We start from the raw sequence: 12581 nt of genomic DNA, 5'->3' as shown, positions 1-12581 counted from the left end.
GGGTTATTGGTGTTTTTTGACGGTTTTTCACTGTTTTTAAGCGTTTTAGCAGGGTTATTGGTGTTTTTTGACGGTTTTTCACTGTTTTCAAGCGTTTTAGCAGAGTTATTGGTGTTTTTGACGGTTTTTCACTGTTTTTAAGCGTTTTAGCAGGGTTATTGGTGTTTTTTGACGGTTTTTCACTGTTTTTAAGCGTTTTAGAAGGGTTATTGGTGTTTTTTGACGGTTTTTCACTGTTTTTAAGCGTTTTAGCAGGGTTATTGGTGTTTTTTTACGGTTTTTCACTGTTTTTAAGCGTTTTAGCAGGGTTATTGGTGTTTTTTGACGGTTTTTCACTGTTTTTAAGCGTTTTAGCAGGTTATTGGTGTTTTTTGACGGTTTTTCACTGTTTTTAAGCGTTTTAGCAGGGTTATTGGTGTTTTTTGACCGTTTTTCACTGTTTTTAAGCGTTTTAGAAGGGTTATTGGTGTTTTTTGACGGTTTTTCACTGTTTTTAAGCGTTTTAGCAGGGTTATTGGTGTTTTTTGACGGTTTTTCAATGTTTTTAAGCGTTTTAGCAGGGTTATTGGTGTTTTTTGACGGGTTTTCACTGTTTTTAAGCGTTTTAGCAGGGTTATTGGTGTTTTTTGACGGTTTTTCACTGTTTTTAAGCGTTTTAGCAGGGTTATTGGTGTTTTTTGACGGTTTTTCACTGTTTTTAAGCGTTTTAGAAGGGTTATTGGTGTTTTTTGACGGTTTTTCACTGTTTTAAGCGTTTTAGCAGGGTTATTGGTGTTTTTTGACGGGTTTTCACTGTTTTTAAGCGTTTTAGCAGGGTTATTGGTGTTTTTTGACGGTTTTTCACTGTTTTTAAGCGTTTTAGCAGGGTTATTGGTGTTTTTTGACGGTTTTTCACTGTTTTTAAGCGTTTTAGCAGGGTTATTGGTGTTTTTTGACCGTTTTTCACTGTTTTTAAGCGTTTTAGAAGGGTTATTGGTGTTTTTTGACGGTTTTTCACTGTTTTTAAGCGTTTTAGCAGGGTTATTGGTGTTTTTTGACGGTTTTTCACTGTTTTTAAGCGTTTTAGCAGGGTTATTGGTGTTTTTTGACGGGTTTTCACTGTTTTTAAGCGTTTTAGCAGGGTTATTGGTGTTTTTTGACGGTTTTTCACTGTTTTTAAGCGTTTTAGCAGGGTTATTGGTGTTTTTTGACGGTTTTTCACTGTTTTTAAGCGTTTTCGCAGGGTTATTGGTGTTTTTTGACGGTTTTTCACTGTTTTTAAGCGTTTTAGCAGGGTTATTGGTGTTTTTGACGGGTTTTCACTGTTTTTAAGCGTTTTAGCAGGGTTATTGGTGTTTTTTGACGGTTTTTCACTGTTTTTAAGCGTTTTAGCAGGGTTATTGGTGTTTTTTGACGGGTTTTCACTGTTTTTAAGCGTTTTAGCAGGGTTATTGGTGTTTTTTGACGGTTTTTCACTGTTTTTAAGCGTTTTAGCAGGGTTATTGGTGTTTTTTGACTGTTTTTCACTGTTTTTAAGCGTTTTAGCAGGGTTATTGGTGTTTTTGACGGTTTTTCATTGTTTTTAAGCGTTTTAGCAGGGTTATTAGTGTTTTTTGACGGTTTTTCACTGTTTTTAAGCGTTTTAGCAAGGTTATTGGTGTTTTTTGACGGTTTTTCACTGTTTTTAAGCGTTTTAGCAGGGTTATATTAGTGTTTTTTGACGGTTTTTCATTGTTTTTAAGCGTTTTAGCAGGGTTATTGGTGTTTTTGACGGTTTTTCACTGTTTTTAAGCGTTTTAGCAGGGTTATTGGTGTTTTTTGACGGTTTTTCACTGTTTTTAAGCGTTTTAGCAGGGTTATTGGTGTTTTTTGACGGTTTTTCACTGTTTTTAAGCGTTTTAGCAGGGTTATTGGTGTTTTTTGACGGTTTTTCACTGTTTTTAGGCGTTTTAGCAGGGTTATTGGTGTTTTTTGACGGGTTTTCACTGTTTTTAATCGTTTTAGCAGGGTTATTGGTGTTTTTTGACGGTTTTTCACTGTTTTTAAGCGTTTTAGCAGGGTTATTGGTGTTTTTTGACGGTTTTTCACTGTTTTCAAGCGTTTTAGCAGAGTTATTGGTGTTTTTTGACGGTTTTTCACTGTTTTTAAGCGTTTTAGCAGGGTTATTGGTGTTTTTTGACGGTTTTTCACTGTTTTTAAGCGTTTTAGAAGGGTTATTGGTGTTTTTTGACGGTTTTTCACTGTTTTTAAGCGTTTTAGCAGGGTTATTGGTGTTTTTTTACGGTTTTTCACGGTTTTAAGCGTTTTAGCAGGGTTATTGGTGTTTTTTGACGGTTTTTCACTGTTTTTAAGCGTTTTAGCAGGGTTATTGGTGTTTTTTGACGGTTTTTCACTGTTTTTAAGCGTTTTAGCAGGGTTATTGGTGTTTTTTGACCGTTTTTCACTGTTTTTAAGCGTTTTAGAAGGGTTATTGGTGTTTTTTGACGTTTTTCACTGTTTTTAAGCGTTTTAGCAGGGTTATTGGTGTTTTTTGACGGTTTTTCACTGTTTTTAAGCGTTTTAGCAGGGTTATTGGTGTTTTTTGACGGGTTTTCACTGTTTTTAAGCGTTTTAGCAGGGTTATTGGTGTTTTTTGACGGTTTTTCACTGTTTTTAAGCGTTTTAGCAGGGTTATTGGTGTTTTTTGACGGTTTTTCACTGTTTTTAAGCGTTTTAGAAGGGTTATTGGTGTTTTTTGACGGTTTTTCACTGTTTTAAGCGTTTTAGCAGGGTTATTGGTGTTTTTTGACGGGTTTTCACTGTTTTTAAGCGTTTTAGCAGAGTTATTGGTGTTTTTTGACGGTTTTTCACTGTTTTTAAGCGTTTTAGCAGGGTTATTGGTGTTTTTTGACGGTTTTTCACTGTTTTTAAGCGTTTTAGCAGGGTTATTGGTGTTTTTTGACCGTTTTTCACTGTTTTTAAGCGTTTTAGAAGGGTTATTGGTGTTTTTTGACGGTTTTTCACTGTTTTTAAGCGTTTTAGCAGGGTTATTGGTGTTTTTTGACGGTTTTTCACTGTTTTTAAGCGTTTTAGCAGGGTTATTGGTGTTTTTTGACGGGTTTTCACTGTTTTTAAGCGTTTTAGCAGGGTTATTGGTGTTTTTTGACGGTTTTTCACTGTTTTTAAGCGTTTTAGCAGGGTTATTGGTGTTTTTTGACGGTTTTTCACTGTTTTTAAGCGTTTTCGCAGGGTTATTGGTGTTTTTTGACGGTTTTTCACTGTTTTTAAGCGTTTTAGCAGGGTTATTGGTGTTTTTTGACGGGTTTTCACTGTTTTTAAGCGTTTTAGCAGGGTTATTGGTGTTTTTTGACGGTTTTTCACTGTTTTTAAGCGTTTTAGCAGGGTTATTGGTGTTTTTTGACGGGTTTTCACTGTTTTTAAGGGTTTTAGCAGGGTTATTGGTGTTTTTTGATGGTTTTTCACTGTTTTTAAGCGTTTTAGCAGGGTTATTGGTGTTTTTTGACTGTTTTTCACTGTTTTTAAGCGTTTTAGCAGGGTTATTGGTGTTTTTGACGGTTTTTCATTGTTTTTAAGCGTTTTAGCAGGGTTATTGGTGTTTTTTGACGGTTTTTCACTGTTTTTAAGCGTTTTAGCAAGGTTATTGGTGTTTTTTGACGGTTTTTCACTGTTTTTAAGCGTTTTAGCAGGGTTATATTAGTGTTTTTTGACGGTTTTTCATTGTTTTTAAGCGTTTTAGCAGGGTTATTGGTGTTTTTGACGGTTTTTCACTGTTTTTAAGCGTTTTAGCAGGGTTATTGGTGTTTTTGACGGTTTTTCACTGTTTTTAAGCGTTTTAGCAGGGTTATTGGTGTTTTTTGACGGTTTTTCACTGTTTTTAAGCGTTTTAGCAGGGTTATTGGTGTTTTTGGACGGGTTTTCACTGTTTTTAAGCGTTTTAGCAGGGTTATTGGTGTTTTTTGACGGTTTTTCACTGTTTTTAAGCGTTTTAGCAGGGTTATTGGTGTTTTTTGACGGTTTTTCACTGTTTTTAAGCGTTTTAGCAGGGTTATTGGTGTTTTTGACGGTTTTTCACTGTTTTTAAGCGTTTTAGCAGGGTTATTGGTGTTTTTTGACGGTTTTTCACTGTTTTTAAGCGTTTTAGCAGGGTTATTGGTGTTTTTTGACGGTTTTTCACTGTTTTTAAGCGTTTTAGCAGGGTTATTGGTGTTTTTTGACGGTTTTTCACTGTTTTTAAGCGTTTTAGCAGGGTTATTGGTGTTTTTTGACGGTTTTTCACTGTTTTTAAGCGTTTTAGCAGGGTTATTGGTGTTTTTTGACGGTTTTTCACTGTTTTTAAGCGTTTAGCAGGGTTATTGGTGTTTTTTGACGGTTTTTCATTGTTTTTAAGCGTTTTAGCAGGGTTATTGGTGTTTTTTGACGGTTTTTCACTGTTTTTAAGCGTTTTAGCAGGGTTATTGGTGTTTTTTGACGGTTTTTTACTGTTTTTAAGCGTTTTAGCTGGGTTATTGGTGTTTTTTGACGGTTTTTCATTGTTTTTAAGGTTTTAGCAGGGTTATTGGTGTTTTTGACGGTTTTTCACTGTTTTTAAGCGTTTTAGCAGGGTTCTTGGTGTTTTTTGACGGTTTTTCATTGTTTTTAAGCGTTTTAGCAGGGTTATTGATGTTTTTTGACGGTTTTTCACTGTTTTTAAGCGTTTTAGCAGGGTTATTGGTGTTTTTTGACGGTTTTACACTGTTTTTAAGCGTTTTAGCAGGGTTATTGGTGTTTTTTGACGGTTTTTCACTGTTTTTAAGCGTTTTAGCAGGGTTATTGGTGTTTTTTGACGGTTTTTCACTGTTTTTAAGCGTTTTAGCAGGGTTATTGGTGTTTTTTGACGGTTTTTCACTGTTTTTAAGCGTTTCAGCAGGGTTATTGGTGTTTTTTGACGGTTTTTCACTGTTTTAAAGCGTTTTAGCAGGGTTATTGGTGTTTTTTGACGGTTTTTCACTGTTTTTAGGCGATTTAGCAGGGTTATTGGTGTTTTTTGACGGTTTTTCACTGTTTTTAAGCGTTTTAGCAGGGTTATTAGTGTTTTTTGACGGTTTTCCCTGTTTTTAAGCGTTTTAGCAGGGTTATTGGTGTTTTTTGACGGTTTTTCACTGTTTTTAAGCGTTTTAGCAGGGTTATTGGTGTTTTTTGACGGTTTTTCACTGTTTTTAAGCGTTTTAGCAGGGTTATTGGTGTTTTTGGACGGGTTTTCACTGTTTTTAAGCGTTTTAGCAGGGTTATAGGTGTTTTTTGACGGTTTTTCACTGTTTTTAAGCGTTTTAGCAGGGTTATTGGTGTTTTTTGTCGGTTTTTCACTGTCACTGTTTTTAAGCGTTTTAACAGGGTTATTAATGTTTTTTGACGGTTTTTCACTGTTTTTAAGCGTTTAAGCAGGGTTATTGGTGTTTTTTGACGGTTTTTCACTGTTTTTAAGCGTTTTTAGCAGGGTTATTGGTGTTTTTTGACGGTTTTCACTGTTTTTAAGCGTTTTAGCAGGGTTATTGGTGTTTTTTGACGGTTTTACACTGTTTTTAAGCGTTTTAGCAGGGTTATTAGTGTTTTTTGACGGTTTTTCACTGTTTTTAAGCGTTTTAGCAGGGTTATTGGTGTTTTTTGAAGGTTTTTCACTGTTTTTAAGCGTTTTAGCAGGGTTATTGGTGTTTTTTGACGGTTTTTCACTGTTTTTAAGCGTTTTAGAAGGGTTATTGGTGTTTTTTGACGGTTTTTCACTGTTTTTAAGCGTTTTAGCAGGGTTATTGGTGTTTTTATACGGTTTTTCACTGTTTTTAAGCGTTTTAGCAGGGTTATTGGTGTTTTTTGACGGTTTTTCACTGTTTTGAAGCGTTTTAGCAGGGTTATTGGTGTTTTTTGACGGTTTTCTCACTGTTTTTAAGCGTTTTAGCAGGGTTATTGGTGTTTTTTGAAGGTTTTTCACTGTTTTTAAGCGTTTTAGCAGGGTTATTGGTGTTTTTTGACGGTTTTTCACTGTTTTTAAGCGTTTTAGCAGGGTTATTGGTGTTTTTGGACGGGTTTTCACTGTTTTTAAGCGTTTTAGCAGGGTTATTGGTGTTTTTTGACGGTTTTTCACTGTTTTCAAGCGTTTTAGCAGGGTTATTGGTGTTTTTTGACGGTTTTTCACTGTCACTGTTTTTAAGCGTTTTAGCAGGGTTATTGTTGTTTTTTGACGGTTTTTCACTGTTTTTAAGCGTTTTAGCAGGGTTATTGGTGTTTTTGACGGTTTTTCACTGTTTTTAAGCGTTTTAGCAGGGTTATTGGTGTTTTTTGACGGTTTTTCATTGTTTTTAAGCGTTTTAGCAGGGTTATTGGTGTTTTTTGACGGTTTTTCACTGTTTTTAAGCGTTTTAGCAAGGTTATTGGTGTTTTTTGACGGTTTTTCACTGTTTTTAAGCGTTTTAGCAGGGTTATATTAGTGTTTTTTGACGGTTTTTCATTGTTTTTAAGCGTTTTAGCAGGGTTATTGGTGTTTTTGACGGTTTTTCACTGTTTTTAAGCGTTTTAGCAGGGTTATTGGTGTTTTTTGACGGTTTTTCACTGTTTTTAAGCGTTTTAGCAGGGTTATTGGTGTTTTTTGACGGTTTTTCACTGTTTTTAAGCGTTTTAGCAGGGTTATTGGTGTTTTTGGACGGGTTTTCACTGTTTTTAAGCGTTTTAGCAGGGTTATTGGTGTTTTTTGACGGTTTTTCACTGTTTTTAAGCGTTTTAGCAGGGTTATTGGTGTTTTTTGACGGTTTTTCACTGTTTTTGAGCGTTTTAGCAGGGTTATTGGTGTTTTTGACGGTTTTTCACTGTTTTTAAGCGTTTTAGCAGGGTTATTGGTGTTTTTTGACGGTTTTTCACTGTTTTTAAGCGTTTTAGCAGGGTTATTGGTGTTTTTTGACGGTTTTTCACTGTTTTTAAGCGTTTTAGCAGGGTTATTGGTGTTTTTGGACGGGTTTTCACTGTTTTTAAGCGTTTTAGCAGGGTTATTGGTGTTTTTTGACGGTTTTTCACTGTTTTTAAGCGTTTTAGCAGGGTTATTGGTGTTTTTTGACGGTTTTTCACTGTTTTTAAGCGTTTTAGCAGGGTTATTGGTGTTTTTTGACGGTTTTTCACTGTTTTTAAGCGTTTTAGCAGGGTTATTGGTGTTTTTTTACGGTTTTTCACTGTTTTTAAGCGTTTTAGCAGGGTTATTGGTGTTTTTTGACGGTTTTTCACTGTTTTTAAGCGTTTTAGCAGGGTTATTGGTGTTTTTTGACGGTTTTTCACTGTTTTTAAGCGTTTTAGCAGGGTTATTGGTGTTTTTTGACGGTTTTTCACTGTTTTTAAGCGTTTTAGCAGGGTTATTGGTGTTTTTTGACGGTTTTTCATTGTTTTTAAGCGTTTTAGCAGGGTTATTGGTGTTTTTTGACGGTTTTTCACTGTTTTTAAGCGTTTTAGCAGGGTTATTGGTGTTTTTTGACGGTTTTTTACTGTTTTTAAGCGTTTTAGCTGGGTTATTGGTGTTTTTTGACGGTTTTTCATTGTTTTTAAGCGTTTTAGCAGGGTTATTGGTGTTTTTGACGGTTTTTCACTGTTTTTAAGCGTTTTAGCAGGGTTCTTGGTGTTTTTTGACGGTTTTTCATTGTTTTTAAGCGTTTTAGCAGGGTTATTGATGTTTTTTGACGGTTTTTCACTGTTTTTAAGCGTTTTAGCAGGGTTATTGGTGTTTTTTGACGGTTTTACACTGTTTTTAAGCGTTTTAGCAGAGTTATTGGTGTTTTTTGACGGTTTTTCACTGTTTTTAAGCGTTTTAGCAGGGTTATTGGTGTTTTTTGACGGTTTTTCACTGTTTTTAAGCGTTTTAGCAGGGTTATTGGTGTTTTTTGACGGTTTTTCACTGTTTTTAAGCGTTTTAGCAGGGTTATTGGTGTTTTTGGACGGGTTTTCACTGTTTTTAAGCGTTTTAGCAGGGTTATTGGTGTTTTTTGACGGTTTTTCACTGTTTTTAAGCGTTTTAGCAGGGTTATTGGTGTTTTTTGACGGTTTTTCACTGTTTTTAAGCGTTTTAGCAGGGTTATTGGTGTTTTTTGACGGTTTTTCACTGTTTTTAAGCGTTTTAGCAGGGTTATTGGTGTTTTTTGACGGTTTTTCACTGTTTTTAAGCGTTTTAGCAGGGTTATTGGTGTTTTTTGACGGTTTTTCACTGTTTTTAAGCGTTTTAGCAGGGTTATTGGTGTTTTTTGACGGTTTTTCACTGTTTTAAGCGTTTTAGCAGGGTTATTGGTGTTTTTTGACGGTTTTTCACTGTTTTTAAGCGTTTTAGCAGGGTTATTGGTGTTTTTTGACGGTTTTTCATTGTTTTTAGGCGTTTTAGCAGGGTTATTGGTGTTTTTTGACGGTTTTTCACTGTTTTTAAGCGTTTTAGCAGGGTTATTGGTGTTTTTTGACGGTTTTTTACTGTTTTTAAGCGTTTTAGCTGGGTTATTGGTGTTTTTTGACGGTTTTTCATTGCTTTTAAGCGTTTTAGCAGGGTTATTGGTGTTTTTGACGGTTTTTCACTGTTTTTAAGCGTTTTAGCAGGGTTCTTGGTGTTTTTTGACGGTTTTTCATTGTTTTTAAGCGTTTTAGCAGGGTTATTGATGTTTTTTGACGGTTTTTCACTGTTTTTAAGCGTTTTAGCAGGGTTATTGGTGTTTTTTGACGGTTTTACACTGTTTTTAAGCGTTTTAGCAGGGTTATTGGTGTTTTTTGACGGTTTTTCACTGTTTTTAAGCGTTTTAGCAGGGTTATTGGTGTTTTTTGACGGTTTTTCAATGTTTTTAAGCGTTTTAGCAGGGTTATTGGTGTTTTTTGACGGTTTTTCACTGTTTTTAAGCGTTTCAGCAGGGTTATTGGTGTTTTTTGACGGTTTTTCACTGTTTTCAAGCGTTTTAGCAGGGTTATTGGTGTTTTTTGACGGTTTTTCACTGTTTTTAGGCGATTTAGCAGGGTTATTGGTGTTTTTTGACGGTTTTTCACTGTTTTTAAGCGTTTTAGCAGGGTTATTAGTGTTTTTTGACGGTTTTTCACTGTTTTTAAGCGTTTTAGCAGGGTTATTGGTGTTTTTTGACGGTTTTTCACTGTTTTTAAGCGTTTTAGCAGGGTTATTGGTGTTTTTTGACGGTTTTTCACTGTTTTTAAGCGTTTTAGCAGGGTTATTGGTGTTTTTGGACGGGTTTTCACTGTTTTTAAGCGTTTTAGCAGGGTTATAGGTGTTTTTTGACGGTTTTTCACTGTTTTTAAGCGTTTTAGCAGGGTTATTGGTGTTTTTTGTCGGTTTTTCACTGTCACTGTTTTTAAGCGTTTTAACAGGGTTATTAATGTTTTTTGACGGTTTTTCACTGTTTTTAAGCGTTTAAGCAGGGTTATTGGTGTTTTTTGACGGTTTTTCACTGTTTTTAAGCGTTTTTAGCAGGGTTATTGGTGTTTTTTGACGGTTTTTCACTGTTTTTAAGCGTTTTAGCAGGGTTATTGGTGTTTTTTGACGGTTTTACACTGTTTTTAAGCGTTTTAGCAGGGTTATTAGTGTTTTTTGACGGTTTTTCACTGTTTTTAAGCGTTTTAGCAGGGTTATTGGTGTTTTTTGAAGGTTTTTCACTGTTTTTAAGCGTTTTAGCAGGGTTATTGGTGTTTTTTGACGGTTTTTCACTGTTTTTAAGCGTTTTAGAAGGGTTATTGGTGTTTTTTGACGGTTTTTCACTGTTTTTAAGCGTTTTAGCAGGGTTATTGGTGTTTTTATACGGTTTTTCACTGTTTTTAAGCGTTTTAGCAGGGTTATTGGTGTTTTTTGACGGTTTTTCACTGTTTTTAAGCGTTTTAGCAGGGTTATTGGTGTTTTTTGACGGTTTTCTCACTGTTTTTAAGCGTTTTAGCAGGGTTATTGGTGTTTTTTGACGGTTTTTCACTGTTTTTAAGCGTTTTAGCAGGGTTATTGGTGTTTTTTGACGGTTTTTCACTGTTTTTAAGCGTTTTAGCAGGGTTATTGGTGTTTTTTGACGGTTTTTCACTGTTTTTAAGCGTTTTAGCAGGGTTATTGGTGTTTTTTGACTGGTTTTCACTGTTTTTAAGCGTTTTAGCAGGGTTATTGGTGTTTTTTGACGGTTTTTCACTGTTTTTAAGCGTTTTAGCAGGGTTATTGGTGTTTTTTGACGGTTTTTCACTGTTTTTAAGCGTTTTAGCAGGGTTATTGGTGTTTTTTGACGGTTTTTCACTGTTTTTAAGCGTTTTAGCAGGGTTATTGGTGTTTTTTGACGGGTTTTCACTGTTTTTAAGCGTTTTAGCAGGGTTATTGGTGTTTTTTGACGGTTTTCCACTGTTTTTAAGCGTTTTAGCAGGGTTATTGGTGTTTTTTGACGGTTTTTCACTGTTTTTAAGCGTTTTAGCAGGGTTATTGGTGTTTTTTGACGGTTTTTCACTGTTTTTAAGCGTTTTAGCAGGGTTATTGGTGTTTTTTGACGGTTTTTCACTGTTTTTAAGCGTTTTAGCAGGGTTATTGGTGTTTTTTGACGGTTTTTCACTGTTTTTAGGCGTTTTAGCAGGGTTATTGGTGTTTTTTGACGGGTTTTCACTGTTTTTAAGCGTTTTAGCAGGGTTATTGGTGTTTTTTGACGGTTTTTCACTGTTTTTAAGCGTTTTAGCAGGGTTATTGGTGTTTTTTGACGGTTTTTCACTGTTTTCAAGCGTTTTAGCAGAGTTATTGGTGTTTTTTGACGGTTTTTCACTGTTTTTAAGCGTTTTAGCAGGGTTATTGGTGTTTTTTGACGGTTTTTCACTGTTTTTAAGCGTTTTAGAAGGGTTATTGGTGTTTTTTGACGGTTTTTCACTGTTTTTAAGCGTTTTAGCAGGGTTATTGGTGTTTTTTTACGGTTTTTCACTGTTTTTAAGCGTTTTAGCAGGGTTATTGGTGTTTTTTGACGGTTTTTCACTGTTTTTAAGCGTTTTAGCAGGGTTATTGGTGTTTTTTGACGATTTTTCACTGTTTTTAAGCGTTTTAGCAGGGTTATTGGTGTTTTTTGACCGTTTTTCACTGTTTTTAAGCAGTTTAGAAGGGTTATTGGTGTTTTTTGACGGTTTTTCACTGTTTTTAAGCGTTTTAGCAGGGTTATTGGTGTTTTTTGACGGTTTTTCACTGTTTTTAAGCGTTTTAGCAGGGTTATTGGTGTTTTTTGACGGGTTTTCACTGTTTTTAAGCGTTTTAGCAGGGTTATTGGTGTTTTTTGACGGTTTTTCACTGTTTTTAAGTGTTTTAGCAGGGTTATTGGTGTTTTTTGACGGTTTTTCACTGTTTTTAAGCGTTTTAGCAGGGTTATTGGTGTTTTTTGACGGTTTTTCACTGTTTTTAAGCGTTTTAGCAGGGTTATTGGTGTTTTTTGACGGTTTTTCACTGTTTTTAAGCGTTTTAGCAGGGTTATTGGTGTTTTTTGACGGTTTTTCCCTGTTTTTAAGCGTTTTAGCAGGGTTATTGGTGTTTTTTGACGGTTTTTCACTGTTTTTAAGCGTTTTAGCAGGGTTATTGGTGTTTTTTGACGGTTTTTCATTGTTTTTAAGCGTTTTAGCAGGGTTATTGGTGTTTTTTGACGGTTTTTCACTGTTTTTAAGCGTTTTAGCAAGGTTATTGGTGTTTTTTGACGGTTTTTCACTGTTTTTAAGCGTTTTAGCAGGGTTATTGGTGTTTTTTGACGGTTTTTCATTGTTTTTAAGCGTTTTAGCAAGGTTATTGGTGTTTTTGACGGTTTTTCACTGTTTTTAAGCGTTTTAGCAGGGTTATTGGTGTTTTTTGACGGTTTTTCACTGTTTTTAAGCGTTTTAGCAGGGTTATTGGTGTTTTTGACGGTTTTTCACTGTTTTTAAGCGTTTTAGCAGGGTTATTGGTGTTTTTGGACGGGTTTTCACTGTTTTTAAGCGTTTTAGCAGGGTTATTGGTGTTTTTTGACGGTTTTTCACTGTTTTTAAGCGTTTTAGCAGGGTTATTGGTGTTTTTTGACGGTTTTTCACTGTTTTTAAGCGTTTTAGCAGGGTTATTGGTGTTTTTTGACGGTTTTTCACTGTTTTTAAGCGTTTTAGCAGGGTTATTGGTGTTTTTTGACGGTTTTTCACTGTTTTTAAGCGTTTTAGCAGGGTTATTGGTGTTTTTTGACGGTTTTTCACTGTTTTTAAGCGTTTTAGCAGGGTTATTGGTGTTTTTTGACGGTTTTTCATTGTTTTTAAGCGTTTTAGCAGGGTTATTGGTGTTTTTTGACGGTTTTTCACTGTTTTTAAGCATTTTAGCAGGGTTATTGGTGTTTTTTGACGGTTTTTCACTGTTTTTAAGCGTTTTAGCTGGGTTATTGGTGTTTTTTGACGGTTTTTCATTGTTTTTAAGCGTTTTAGCAGGGTTATTGGTGTTTTTGACGGTTTTTCACTGTTTTTAAGCGTTTTAGCAGGGTTCTTGGTGTTTTTTGACGGTTTTTCATTGTTTTTAAGCGTTTTAGCAGGGTTATTGGTGTTTTTTGACGGTTTTTCACTGTTTTTAAGCGTTTTAGCAGGGTTATTGGTGTTTTTTGACGATTTTTCACTGT

This window comes from Styela clava, chromosome 2, assembly GCF_964204865.1.
Source record: "Styela clava chromosome 2, kaStyClav1.hap1.2, whole genome shotgun sequence".
NCBI lineage: Eukaryota > Metazoa > Chordata > Ascidiacea > Stolidobranchia > Styelidae > Styela > Styela clava.
Note: the sequence above shows the minus strand (reverse complement) of the source record.